Source organism: Trifolium pratense, linkage group LG1 (genome assembly GCF_020283565.1).
Source record: "Trifolium pratense cultivar HEN17-A07 linkage group LG1, ARS_RC_1.1, whole genome shotgun sequence".
Taxonomy (NCBI): Eukaryota; Viridiplantae; Streptophyta; class Magnoliopsida; order Fabales; family Fabaceae; genus Trifolium; species Trifolium pratense.
In genome coordinates, this window is record NC_060059.1 from 47,489,663 (window position 1) to 47,503,192 (window position 13,530).

General features: G+C 35.5%; 1 long non-coding RNA gene and 1 pseudogene across 1 annotated transcript; both read right to left on the reverse strand.

The window, feature by feature from the left end:
* Positions 1-1,015: 1,015 nt before the first annotated feature.
* Positions 1,016-2,312, reverse strand: LOC123911136. Its single transcript, XR_006810380.1, has 3 exons — positions 2,176-2,312; positions 2,036-2,072; positions 1,016-1,447 (listed from the first exon to the last, which is right to left on the reverse strand). It is a non-coding gene; the product is annotated as an uncharacterized LOC123911136 (long non-coding RNA).
* A 492-nt stretch (positions 2,313-2,804) lies between these two features.
* Positions 2,805-13,530, reverse strand: LOC123895414 (annotated as a pseudogene).

Here is a 13,530-nt window from a genome sequence, read left to right on the forward strand (position 1 = left end):
ATATGGATTCGTATTCATGGGCTTGCCCGTGAATATTGGAGGCCCCATATTCTGTTTGAAATTACTGGGGTTGTAGGTACTCCTTTGGCTCTCGATGAGGCAACTAAGAAGAGAACTTTTGGTCACTTTGCTAGAATTTTAATAGATGTTGATTTGAATTCAAACTTGCGTGAAAGAATCCTTGTTGAAAGGAATGATTTTGATTTTTATGTGGATGTTGAGTATGAGAATATTCCCCCATTTTGCAACACTTGTCAAATAATTGGGCATTCTTTGAAGAATTGCAAGTATCAGAATCCTCCAAAAGCCACTGCGAGTTTAGTGAACAAGAGAAAAATGCAGACTGCTATGTCTTCTGCATCAGAACCGGTTACAATTGCATCCAATCAAGGTGTGGCAGATGTAGATCCGCTTATTGAGGATCTTACAAGAGACAAAGAGGTAAGACCTAGTGTGCTTGTGGGCGATGCTCTAATTTTTGAAGAAGAGTTTTTTTCTAGCATTCCTGTTGGAGAGGTTCCTGCACAGTCGGTGCAGGTTGAGGGAGGTTCATGGTAATGATCTAGCTAAGCAACCAAGAGTGGATCCACAGAGTATCACTCCGGACTTGCGGATTGTTGGTTCATGGAGCGACGCAGTGACAGACTTTGACTACATTCAAGATCCCTCAGCTTGGTGTGGTGCTTCTTCCACCGTCACTGCGTCTGTTGTTGTTCTAAATCCCCATGTAGCTAATGACTTGGAGATTTTGAGAAATTGGAAAGATAATGAGGCTAGCGACATTGGGCATAGAGTTTATACTGATGAGGAAGAGACTGCAGCAGCTATTAATTATTTGAAGAACCGCTCTGCTGCTAGGGGAGAGCCTTTTATTGAGGTGGTGTCTAAGGCTAAGAAAAAAATCGCAAAAGGGATTTCCGGTTCGTTATTCCCATTCTACGGGAAGTAATTTGTTGTAGTCAGTGTCCCTTCGTTTTTCTTTTGTTGCGTTTGTTGTTGTTGTTGTTGTGTTTTTTTTTGTAGCTTATGCTTTTATTATCCTGCTCTTTTGCTTGAGAAGGTTTTGGTCCTTGTCCCCCTTCTCCTTTTGTATTTCCTTCTTTTTATTTATCTATCTAGGGTGTTGTAGTTAGTTCTCCATCTGCACCCCTGTTGCCTAAAAAAAAAAATATACATACCTATTAATCAATGTTGTTTGTCGTGTGTTATATTTCTGCCACCCTCAACCATTTTTACTGGTTCCGTCCCTGGGCGGGAGTATGCTATACATTAAACATTAAAGTATCACAAAGTCAGCCAAAAGCCCAAAACTCTCAAAGTAGAATCAAATGAATAAGAATGCAGTACATGTTACAAAAATGAGACCAAACTACAATTGACCCATGAATATGTCATACGTCTTGACATACTGCACATCATAAAAACTCCCAAATTGAAGGGATGCCACCTGCAAACATAAAAAGTGAATATCAATGTAAAAAAATTCAAGTAATAATTCTTCTTATATCTAATGAATATTTATTTTTGTTCTAATCGCTACTATACGATAAATAATTAATACATATGTTGCAGATACTAGCCACAGAAAGAACCACAAAACATCCCAATTACAAGATTAAAACTTTTTCACAACCTACACAATCCGTCAATGCACAGCATGCCGCAAAAATCATTCCATTACCAATGAGTCAAATAAATATTAGTGTGTAAATTGCATCGGTAATACAACAAAGCAGATACAAGAAGTGTTTGTTTATAGTATAAAAATAAATGTCCTCAGATAAAGCACTTAAAAAGTCTAGTTCATAACACAGAACTGTTAAACTATTGTCCTTTCCTACAACTTCATTAGCATCATAAAGCACGGCCACAAGAGACTAAGCCACAATAAGCTATGCAAGTAAATAAATGATACTATTTAGTTAAGGCGAGAGATACGTGTTCCATTAACTTGAAGGACATGCAACTTGAAGCTTGGGGTTATAAAGAAGCTTTTTTATCAAGGATTCTGTTTTAAGGACCGCATTAGGATTACCTGTATTGTACTCATCCTGCTCGAGATAATCTGCAGCCTAATCATAGATTGCATCATGAATACTTCTTAACTGAAAGTTCTAAAAGAAGAAAAGTATATATCAAGATCAATCAATTAAAATCAGGGAAAATTATACTCACTTTGGTTACTGCTCGCAGGACAAAGAGAAAAGGGAAATACAAATTTCTGACACGATCGGGGTATTTTAGGACTCGATCATAGAACAAAGTCAGATTTTGTCCCCATCGGAATAATAAAAAGGAAGGAAAGAAGTTAGTATCTTCAAAATTTATGCTTTGAATTAGAGTAACAATTTATATGTTGCCAATTTATTTTTGTGCATATAAGAAAAAAAAAATATAACAGAAGAGTACCTACATGCTTAAATATGCTATACTGTATTGATATCATTATCATGAAAGCAATGATAACAAAAGAGTACCTACATGCTTAAATATGCTATACTGTATTGATAACATTATCATGAAAGCAATGAAAATGTTTGTTTTGAAACAGAAACTTTAAGGCTCCGTTGGCTTTTATGAAAACATTTTCTAGTTGCATTTTCAGAATATGTTCATTTTAACTTGCCAATAAGATGTGGGACTCTCTTGAAGAGAACCATTGTGATGGAAAGAAGATAAAATGTTAAGTAGTGATTTATATTTGGAAATAATGAATTATTTTTGGCATTTTCATTGTTCCAAAAAAAGCACACAATTTGTCTACTTCAAGAGTAATCTTCGGTAAAAAAAAAAAAAGTCTCTTATCACCATGTTAGCAAATTAAAGTGAACACAAATTGTAGAAAATGCTTTCACTTTTCGCACAGTAAATAGGGTCTCAGCTACTTCAGAAAAGAGGAATAGAAGATTTACCATATTTGTAGCTTCTTCAACTAGGTAATCGCAGCTATATGTACTGATATGGAGGAGTGGAGACCTGATATCAATTTATACAAATTTTTTCCTCCTGACACGATTCTTGCGAAAGATCTACAAAACATAAACCTTTCTTGTTATAAAATATACACACCAACAAAGCTTGGAGATTTTGCATAATACTGCAGACATCAGTTTTGGTTCCTCTTCTACGATATTGATCGGTTTCAAGATATCTTTCACTCAAGATATAAATGATAAAAACAAACTAATATTCACGTCACAAGCAACAAACTAGATATAAGATTGTTGTTTCCGAAGACAACTTACATTTGGGGCAGTTCTCAGAGTAGACAACATCCCAATAACCTTCTTGCAGATGCAGTGGTGTAACCAGTATATCTTTCAGGATTCAGTTGAAGACTCACATATGTCATCTCACCTTAAAATGCAACCATTTAGACAATCATTTTTCTAAAAATAATTTTAAAACATTATAGGATGATTTAATTGGATATGTATCAGTGTAAAAATAAATTATTCACATGGTGCTACTAATTACCTCTTTAAAAGGTAAACTTAAAAGTTACTTATGATAAACTACAATGATAAACATAAATTATTCACATTTGAACTAGTATACAATCAGAGTAGCGCACCATTGTCTGCCTCATCATTATTCGTCCATGGATTATCTATTTTTGTCCATCCTTTGAAAGCTTTACTATCCAACGTACGGTCAATAGCTCCATCGGGTGTTCCTTCTTGACAAATAAGATCATTGAATGGAAGGCGTTTAGGCTTCTTAAATGACTCCGGGAACTCACCTTCTGGACATTGGCATACACTACAGTCCCGCAACCGGCACATACGATCATCAGGCCAAAAAGGGCAGTCACACCATAGCTTGGCCTACAGAAAATTTCATCTACTAATCTTTAGCGCAGAAGAAACACATCAAAGTAACAATAAGCATGTTCTCAATATCATGTTAAGAATGGGTAATACAAGGGACAAAGAACTAGGAAAAAATATAAAATAACATGTTGAAAGCATAAAGGATTGAGAACAAAACACCAAAGTGATTTCACAACAAGAGTTAAGTTAAACGAGTTGCATATAAACTCAACCATTTCCATAGGCATGATGATTTGACCAAGACCACCCATAAACCCTAATCTGACCTACATAAACCCAATACTACTTTATAACAATAACAATAAAACAGCCATATGCATAAGCTAATAGTGTATGAATTAGTAATGAGACTGCAAATAATAAACAAATAAGAAACAATCAATAAACCGGATAATCAAAATAGAGTACAAAAATACATTTAACCTACTTATGGAATGTCATAGGGCACCAATAGATCATAAAATACAATACGATTAGGTTAGGTTAAAATCAATTTTCTACATTTCATCAGCAAGCAAAGAAACACATAGTGAGCATCAGCAATCAGAAATACTAAACACTACTGATTGAATAAATTGAATCAAAAAATAAACAAACCTAAAAAAAACAGTTAACAAATCGAACTGATTCTAATCAAAAACAAAGAAATAAAATTAATCTACGGAAGTAAAAATATCAAGCATTGATAACAAATTCATATCAAACAAATCCTCATACTGTTACCTTGATATAAGGGTGTAATACATCAGGAGAATGCGAAGATAATACCAATCTTGTAAATATCAGGGCTTCGATCTTCAAATTTGAGGTAGATAATTTGTCCTTAAAAGAAAAATAATGACAAAATATAGATAAATCTGTTGAGAAATTGATTGCTTATTTTTAGGGATCTATTCTATGTTAATAAGGAATCATATATTTGAGATATTTCATGCTTATTTGTAGGCAATAATTATGCATAGACTAATTGCCTAAACTACTATCATAAGCAATATATATACGTTGTACTAATTCATTGAATATATGAATGAGAAAATTTTCTTCTCTAAAATTTAACTTGGTACCAGAGCAGGTTTAGATCTAAACCTATCCCTAACCTAAACCTAGAGCCATGAGCAACTCAGATTCTGAATCAACAAAAAAGGCTACTGAAGCCAATGGAAATAGGTTTGCTCCTGCGCCAATTATTATTCATTCAGAGAGTTCATCCTTCAATGCGGGGATTATACTCGACGAAACAAATTATGATATGTGGTCTCAGATTATGGAGATGCATCTTGCTGAAAAGGAGAAGCTCTCATTTATTCGTGGTAATAAACAACCACCTACCGAAGATGATGATGGGTACGAGAAGTGGTATGGTGATAATCAGAAAGTTAAGTGATGGTTATTGATGGCTATGACACCAGATATTATGAAGCGTTATATTCGTCTAAAATCTGCTCGGGATATCTGGAAAGCTCTATCAAAAGCTTTTTATGATGGAGCAGATGAATTGCAAGTTTTTACACTGAACCAAGGGCCTTCTCTGCAAAACAGAATGGTAAATCACTTTCTGTTTATTACGGAGAATTAACTGAAATTTTCAGTGAGTTGGATCATCGAGACAAAGTGATTATGGAATGTGAGAAGGATGTTGCTGCTTATCACAAGTCAGTTCAACGACAAAGGGTGCATATTTTCCTGGCTGGTTTGGATGGCGAGTTCGAACAAGTCCGTGGTGAAATTTTGAGAAAAGATCCCATTCCTGAATTAGAAGAATGTTACTCAATGGTTCGCCGTGAGTTCGTTCGACAAACAACAATGAATGGAGAACTGGAAAAGCCTGAAGCTTCAGCCATGTTTAGCAGTAATAGATCGAGCCAGAATGGACCATCTCAAAAACAACACCATCGAAGCAGGAATAATCACCCTAAGGTTCCTATGGGTTCCACCAAATCTAACCAAAAGTGTACTCATTGTGATCAATCTGGTCATATAAGAGAGCGCTGCTTTGAACTTATTGGATACCCAGAATGGTGGGATCATAACCGTGATCCACGAAAGAAATATTCAAATACAACTTCCGTTGCATCAGTTGCAGAAACAAAGACTGACATGGAAAATGTTGCTGAAACAACCTCGGCTTTGGTAGCAAGAAGAGGTAATGGTGGTAAGGCTTTAAACTCTCTTGCACTTATTTCTAATAGTACATGGATAATTGATTCTGGAGCCACAGATCATATGACATTTGATTCTAGACAAGTCTCATCTCTTATACCCTCATCACAAAAATTTATTTCAACTGCTAATGGTTCCTCTGCACCTATCATAGGTGAAGGGTCATTATCTCTTTCTAATACTTTGAACTTAAATTCTGTATTAGTTGTTCCATCCTTAGATTATAACCTTTTGTCAGTTTCTCAAATTACTAATGCTCTATCTTGTGTTGTAATTTTTTGGCCTGAATATTGTGTTTTTAAGGACATTCAAACGAAGCGGACGATTGGTTATGGTACTAGAGAAGGGAGGCTTTATTATCTGAATTTAGAGTCAAGTAGCTCAACTCAATTACAGCATGCATTGACAGCAAAAGATTTTGAAGAAAAGGGAAGAAAATATGAGATTTGGAGATGGCATCGGCGTTTGGGACATGCTTCCTTTGGATATCTTAAAAAACTGTTTCCTAGATTGTTTACAAAGTTTGATGTATCAAGTTTTAAGTGTGATGTTTGTGAACTTGCAAAGAGTCATCGTGTATCATTTCCTTTAAGTATGAATAAAAGTTCAATTCCTTTTATGGTTATACACTCTGATGTTTGGGGTCCATCTAAGGTATCTACCTTAGGTGGATCACGTTGGTTCGTAACGTTCATTGATGATTGCACACGAATGACTTGGATATGTTTGATGAAATCAAAAAGCGAAGTAAACATGTTTCAGAAATTCAATAAAATGATATGTACCCAATATAATGTAAAAGTACGGGTTCTACGTAGTGACAATGGGGGGGAATATTTAAGTTCTGAATTCCGACAATACTTGGAAGCGCAAGGAATTGTTCACCAAACTACTTGTCCCGACACACCCCAACAAAACGGAGTAGCTGAACGAAAAAACCGCCATTTGTTGGAAGTCGTTCGTGCTTTATTGATAGAATCACACACGCCATTGTCCTATTGGGGAGAAGCACTTACTTCTGCAGTATATTTGATTAATCGGGTCCCCTCTAGCACTATTGACTTTCAAACACCATTGCAAGTCTTTACCGAAGCAATTATTGCACCGGCTGTCCCAAACTTAACCCCTCGTGTGTTTGGTTGTGTAGCATATGTGCACCTACATAAGCATCAACGAAGCAAGCTAGCTCCCCGTGCATTGAGATGTATTTTTTGTAGGATATGCTACCCATCAAAAAGGATATCGGTGCTATCATCCTCCAACTAAACGAATGTATATTACATTGGATGTTGTTTTCCATGAAGATACCATGTATTTTTCCTCCAAGTCAGACCTTCAGGAGGAGAAGCAAAATGAAGTTCTGACTCTAGGCCATGATACTGATGTACATGAGGAATTAAAAATATTTGAAGTGGGAGGAAGTAGTTTTGATGATGATCAAGAAATGGAAGTAATTGAACCCTTGTCCTTTGACGAAGATGTAGAACCTCAAGAATTTTCAGTACCAAACCAATCGTCGGCTGAGGATGCTCCTAACTCAATGTTTGAACCACCCATAAAAAAACTCCCACCGCGGCAAAATAGAGGTATTCCGATATCTACTTATGAACCTGAAATTTCCAGTAGAGCTAGATATCCAATGAATAATTATGTGTCTAACCATCGTTTGTCAGAATCAAATCAGGCACTTGTAAATCAATTATCTATTGTATCTATTCCTAATAGTGTGCAGGAGGCCTTAATGGACCCGAGGTGGAGAGAAGCTATGAATGATGAGATGAAGTCCTTAAAGAAAAATGATACATGGGAACTCGTTGACTGTCCACCAGGAAAGAAAATAGTGGGATGCCGATGGGTTTATACAGTTAAGTACAAAGCTGATGGTACGATAGAGCGCTTTAAAGCAAGATTAGTAGCTAAAGGATATACCCAAACCTATGGAGTTGACTATACTGAGACATTTGCACCGGTGGCTAAAGTCAATACTATCCGAGTTTTGCTATCTCTAGCGGCAAATTTTGATTGGCCTTTACAACAATTTGATGTGAAGAATGCCTTTCTTCATGGCGAATTGACTGAAGAAGTATACATGGAGCTTCCGTCAGGATGCAATATACCTGAAGCATGTGAGAAAAAAGTGTGTAGATTAAAAAAGTCATTATATGGGCTGAAACAATCTCCGAGAGCATGGTTTGGAAGGTTCACAAAATCTATGAAAGCATTTGGCTATAGTCAAAGTAATGCAGACCACACTTTATTCTTAAAGAGGCAGCAAGGTAAAATCACTGCACTAATTGTATATGTTGATGATATGGTTGTTACTGGGAATGATGTTGAAGAAAGAAAAGCCCTTCAAAGCTACTTGTCTAAGGAATTTGAAATGAAAGATCTCGGTCCCTTAAAATTTTTCCTTGGTATTGAAGTGTCAAGATCAACTAAAGGAATTTTCTTGTCTCAAAGAAAATATACTTTAGATTTATTGGAAGAAACTGGTATGTCAGCTTGTCAACCAACTGATACACCTATAGAGGCGGGGTCAAAATTGTTTGTTGAACCTGATCAAGTTCCGGCCGATAAAGGGAGGTATCAAAGACTTGTAGGAAGATTAATGTATCTGGCACACACAAGGCCAGTTCATGCATAATCCTGGAGAACAACATATGAATGCAGTTATGCGGATTTTGAGATAGTTGAAATCTGCTCCCGGGAAAGGAATTTTATTCAAAAGATATGATAATAATAACAATGTGAGTGTGTATACTGATGCTGATTGGGCTGGATCTATAGATGATAGACGATCTACTTCAGGTTACTTCACCTTTGTAGGAGGCAACCTTGTTACATGGAGAAGCAAAAAACAGAATGTCGTTGCACGTTCAAGCGCAGAAGCTGAATTTAGAGGAATGGCACTTGGGTTATGTGAAGCATTATGGCTAAGACATCTCCTATCAGATTTGGGCTATCCACCCGATGAACCAATTCGACTATATTGTGATAATAAGGCAGCATGTGACATAGCTCATAACCCGGTTCAACATGATCGTACCAAGCATGTGGAAGTAGACAGATTCTTCATCAAGGAGAAATTGGATGAGAATATGTTGGAATTACCTAGGATCCGATCAGAGGACCAATTGACTGATATTCTAACTAAAGCAGTCTCAAGTCGAGTGTTCTCAAATGTTGTTAGCAAATTGGGCATGTGGGATATCTATGCACCAACTTGAGGGGACGTGTTGAGAAATTGATTGCTTATTTTTAGGGATCTATTCTATGTTAATAAGGAATCATATATTTGAGATATTTCATGCTTATTTGTAGGCAATAATTATGTATAGACTAATTGCCTAAACTGCTATCATAAGCAATATATATACTTTGTACTAATTCATTGAATATATGAATGAGAAAATTTTCTGCTCTAAAATTTAACTAAATCACCATTGCCACTTCACTTTGATACTAGGTGGATCCCATTACCGAAAAAATAACCATGCATAGAAAATTATAAGGCACTTACCATAGAACTAGCAGCAACACTTCGGGTATACACAGGTCTCTTTTCAACCACTCATCTGGGTGTAAAAACCTCTCCAAGAAAAAGAAATGCATGACAGGCCTGCAAAAAACAATATGATCAAACTAAGTTGACTATGACTTCACGGTCCTTTAAAAGAGAGTGAATAAAGAGGATGATACATCGGAAGAATGTAAGACATGTTGGCCAAGCCCATATACCCATACAAAATCCTAATGATTAATTATAATAACTCTTCACACGAAATAAACCTGAATTGCTCTTGTCCCTTTCCTATAAAAATCATCACATTGTATTACTATTCTTATTTAGTAGATCAGAAAATGAATGTTAATATATATAGTGTCAGTATTTTCAATTTGTTTTGCAATCTCTTTCTAAGGCAATGTACAGTACTTAATTGTGAATTTTACATGAGGGTTTCCCAACAATTAACTCCCGACATTAATGATCCTGTTATAGTAACTAAGGTATCTATAAATAAGAACAGTAAGAATGGAAATATATAGATTTATGTAATTTATGTAATTATAGCCAGCTAGATCCACTAGGCATGATGATTTGACCAAGACCACCCTTAAACCCTAATTTGACCAACATAAACCCAATACTACTTTATAACCCAAGACCACAAATAATAAACAAATAGGAAACAATCAATAAACCGGATAATCAAAATAGAGTACAAAAATACACTTATGGCTGCACTGGTCTGCTTCCTAAAGCGCAGCGAGCAGCCATCCCTCGCATACCAGTTTGGATAGAAATAGTTGAGCTGTACAATCCATTGTATGCCTTCCTAGCAATATGCATGCGTAAACTTGCCACAATCCATTGAATGATCAGACTAGAAAGCCTCTTGCCACAATCCCTCGTATACTTACTTTCGAGCAAGTTGTCCTGTGATAGAATATAAAAGAACTCATGATTCTGCAATAGAACTAGTAGGATAATATTTTGAGAAACTTGGCAAATACCTCTGCTTGCAGCTTGTACAGCTTGTATCTGTATAGCAGACAAGCGAATCGAGACAAAACTTCGGCGGGACAAATATGAACGAACTTTCCTTTGAATAATGCTTACCGACTTTCTTAAGATCTCACTTCTATAAGTATCTAGTTCTGCCATTTGACCAGCTCTAAGAAACACTTTGGTCTTACCAATCTGCAGCAATAAAGAGAACCATTAAAATAATTCACACTTGGATATATATATATATAGGGTTTTCTAACTTAGACCCTAGTTAGGTCTAAGTTAGCAAGGTGCACCTTTTCAATTGGACCAAAATACCCATTCTTTTAATTTTTGAAAGAATAGAGCAACAGGGGCATTTCTGTAATTTTACATAAAAAAAAAAATACTGACACGCGCCCCCACCTTCTTAAAAATTAATAGACGTGGATCCAGTGTCGCGCGTGTACGGAAGGACCATGGTTACAGACCGTTGATTTCCATCAGACAGCCAAGATGTGATCTCATTAAGGCTGTCTGATTGATCAGACAGCCCAGATCATCCTACCATCTTGTCTGCGCCACACTAGATTATAAGCTGGAGAGAGAAAATTTTACTTTTGAAAAAGGCAGCCACGTGTCAGCATATGAATGGGTCTGCGTGATTTTTTCCATTTTATGCTTTAAACTCGATTATTTTGTCGTAAATTAATTTTTTATTTTTTAATTTTTATACCAAAATTCATAATTTTTTTTTCTCTACAAATAGAGACTTGGTTTGTTTGATTTGGACACCGAAAAAAAAACGCAATTTTTCACTACTTTAAACTCGATTATTTCGTCGTAAATTAATTTTTTATTTTTTATTTTTTATACCAAAATTCATAATTTTTTTTCCTACAAATAGAGATTTGGTTCGTTCGATTTGGACACCGAAAAAAAAAAACGCAATTTTTCACTACCTTAAATGAGATAAAACGATAATTAAAAACTAATGTTTGCTTCTGAAACCATTTATCTGGTACAATGGTTTCAGAGAGTTGTAATCTGAAACCATTTTGCTGGTAGAATGGTTTCAGTAAGTTGATTATTAGTTATTTGCTTCTGAAACCATTTAGCTTGTAGAATGGTTGCACATAGTTGTATTCTGAAACCATTTTACTGGTAGAATGGTTTCAGTGAGTAATTTATTAGTTGTGTTTGCTTCTGAAACCATTTATCTGGTACAATGGTTTCAGAGAGTTGTAATCTGAAACCATTTTGCTGGTAGAATGGTTTCAGTAAGTTGATTATTAGTTATTTGCTTCTGAAACCATTTAGCTTGTAGAATGGTTGCACATAGTTGTATTCTGAAACCATTTTACTGGTAGAATGGTTTCAGTGAGTAATTTATTAATTGTGTTTGCTTATGAAACCATTTATCTGGTACAATGGTTTCAGAGAGTTGTAATCTGAAACCATTTTGCTGGTAGAATGGTTTCAGTAAGTTGATTATTAGTTATTTGCTTCTGAAACCATTTAGCTTGTAGAATGGTTGCACATAGTTGTATTCTGAAACCATTTTACTGGTAGAATGGTTTCAGTGAGTAATTTATTAATTGTGTTTGCTTCTGAAACCATTTATCTGGTACAATGGTTTCAGAGAGTTGTAATCTGAAACCATTTTGCTGGTAAAATGGTTTCAGTAAGTTGATTATTAGTTATTTGCTTCTGAAACCATTTAGCTTGTAGAATGGTTTCAGAGATTTGTACTCCGAAACCATTTTTCTGGTAGAATGGTTTCAGTGAGTTGATGTAAGGTAGTGAAAAATGAGATTAAGGTAGTGAAAAATTGGGTTTTTTTTTTCTGTGTCCAAATCAAACGAACCAAGTCTCTATTTGTAGAGAAAAAAAATTATGAATTTTGGTATAAAAAATAAAAAATTAATTTACGACGAAATAATCGAGTTTAAAGTAGTGAAAAATTGCGTTTTTTTTTTCGGTGTCCAAATCAAACAAACCAAGTCTCTATTTGTAGAGAAAAAAAAATTATGAATTTTGGTATAAAAATTAAAAAATAAAAAATTAATTTACGACGAAATAATCGAGTTTAAAGTATAAAATGAAAAAAATCACGCAGACCCAATAATAGCGTGACACGTGGCTGCCTTTTTCAAAAGCAAAGTTTCTCTCTCCTCCCATCCTGTCCACCACGCGCACCTGTCGGCGCGTGTCATGCACGCGCGTGATTTTTGTCCTGTAATCGCGTGACACGTGTCCTGGGGGGGGAAAAAGAAGTGGGGGCGCGTGTACTGTTGCATAAAATTACAGAAATGCCCCTGTTGCTCTATTCTTCCAAAAAATTAAAAAATGGGTATTTTTGTCCAACTCAAAAGGTGCACCTTGCTAATTTAGACCCAACTGGGTCTAAGTTAGCAGCCCCCATATATATATATATATATATATATATAGACACACACAGTTACCTCGTGGTCATTTAGAGTTCATTAGCACACTTGGCAAACAGACAGGCACAAAAGAGTTCTCGTTCCTAAACCTAAAATATACTGTCAAGATTTGCAGCCCTAGGAATGGTCATGAAACATGGAAGAACAAAAAAAGGAAAAATATAGCTATAGTCCCAGCAGAAACTCAAACAGCAACCAGATAAAGAACACATGAGTCTGCAATAGAACTAGTAGGATAATATTTTGAGAAACTTGGCAGATACCTCTGCTTGCAGCTTGTATCTGTACAGCAGACAAGCGAATTGAGACAAAACTTCGGCGGGACAAATAGGAACGAACTTTCCTTTGAATAATGCTTACCGACTTTCCTAAGATCTCACTTCTATAAGTATCTAGTTCTGCCATTTGACCAGCTCTAAGAAACACTTTGGTCTTACCAATCTGCAGCAATAAAGAGAACCATTAAAATAATTCACACTTTGATATATATATATATATATATATATATATATATATATATATATATATATATATATATATATATATATATATATATATATATATATACACACAGTTACCTCGTGGTCATTTAGTGTTCATT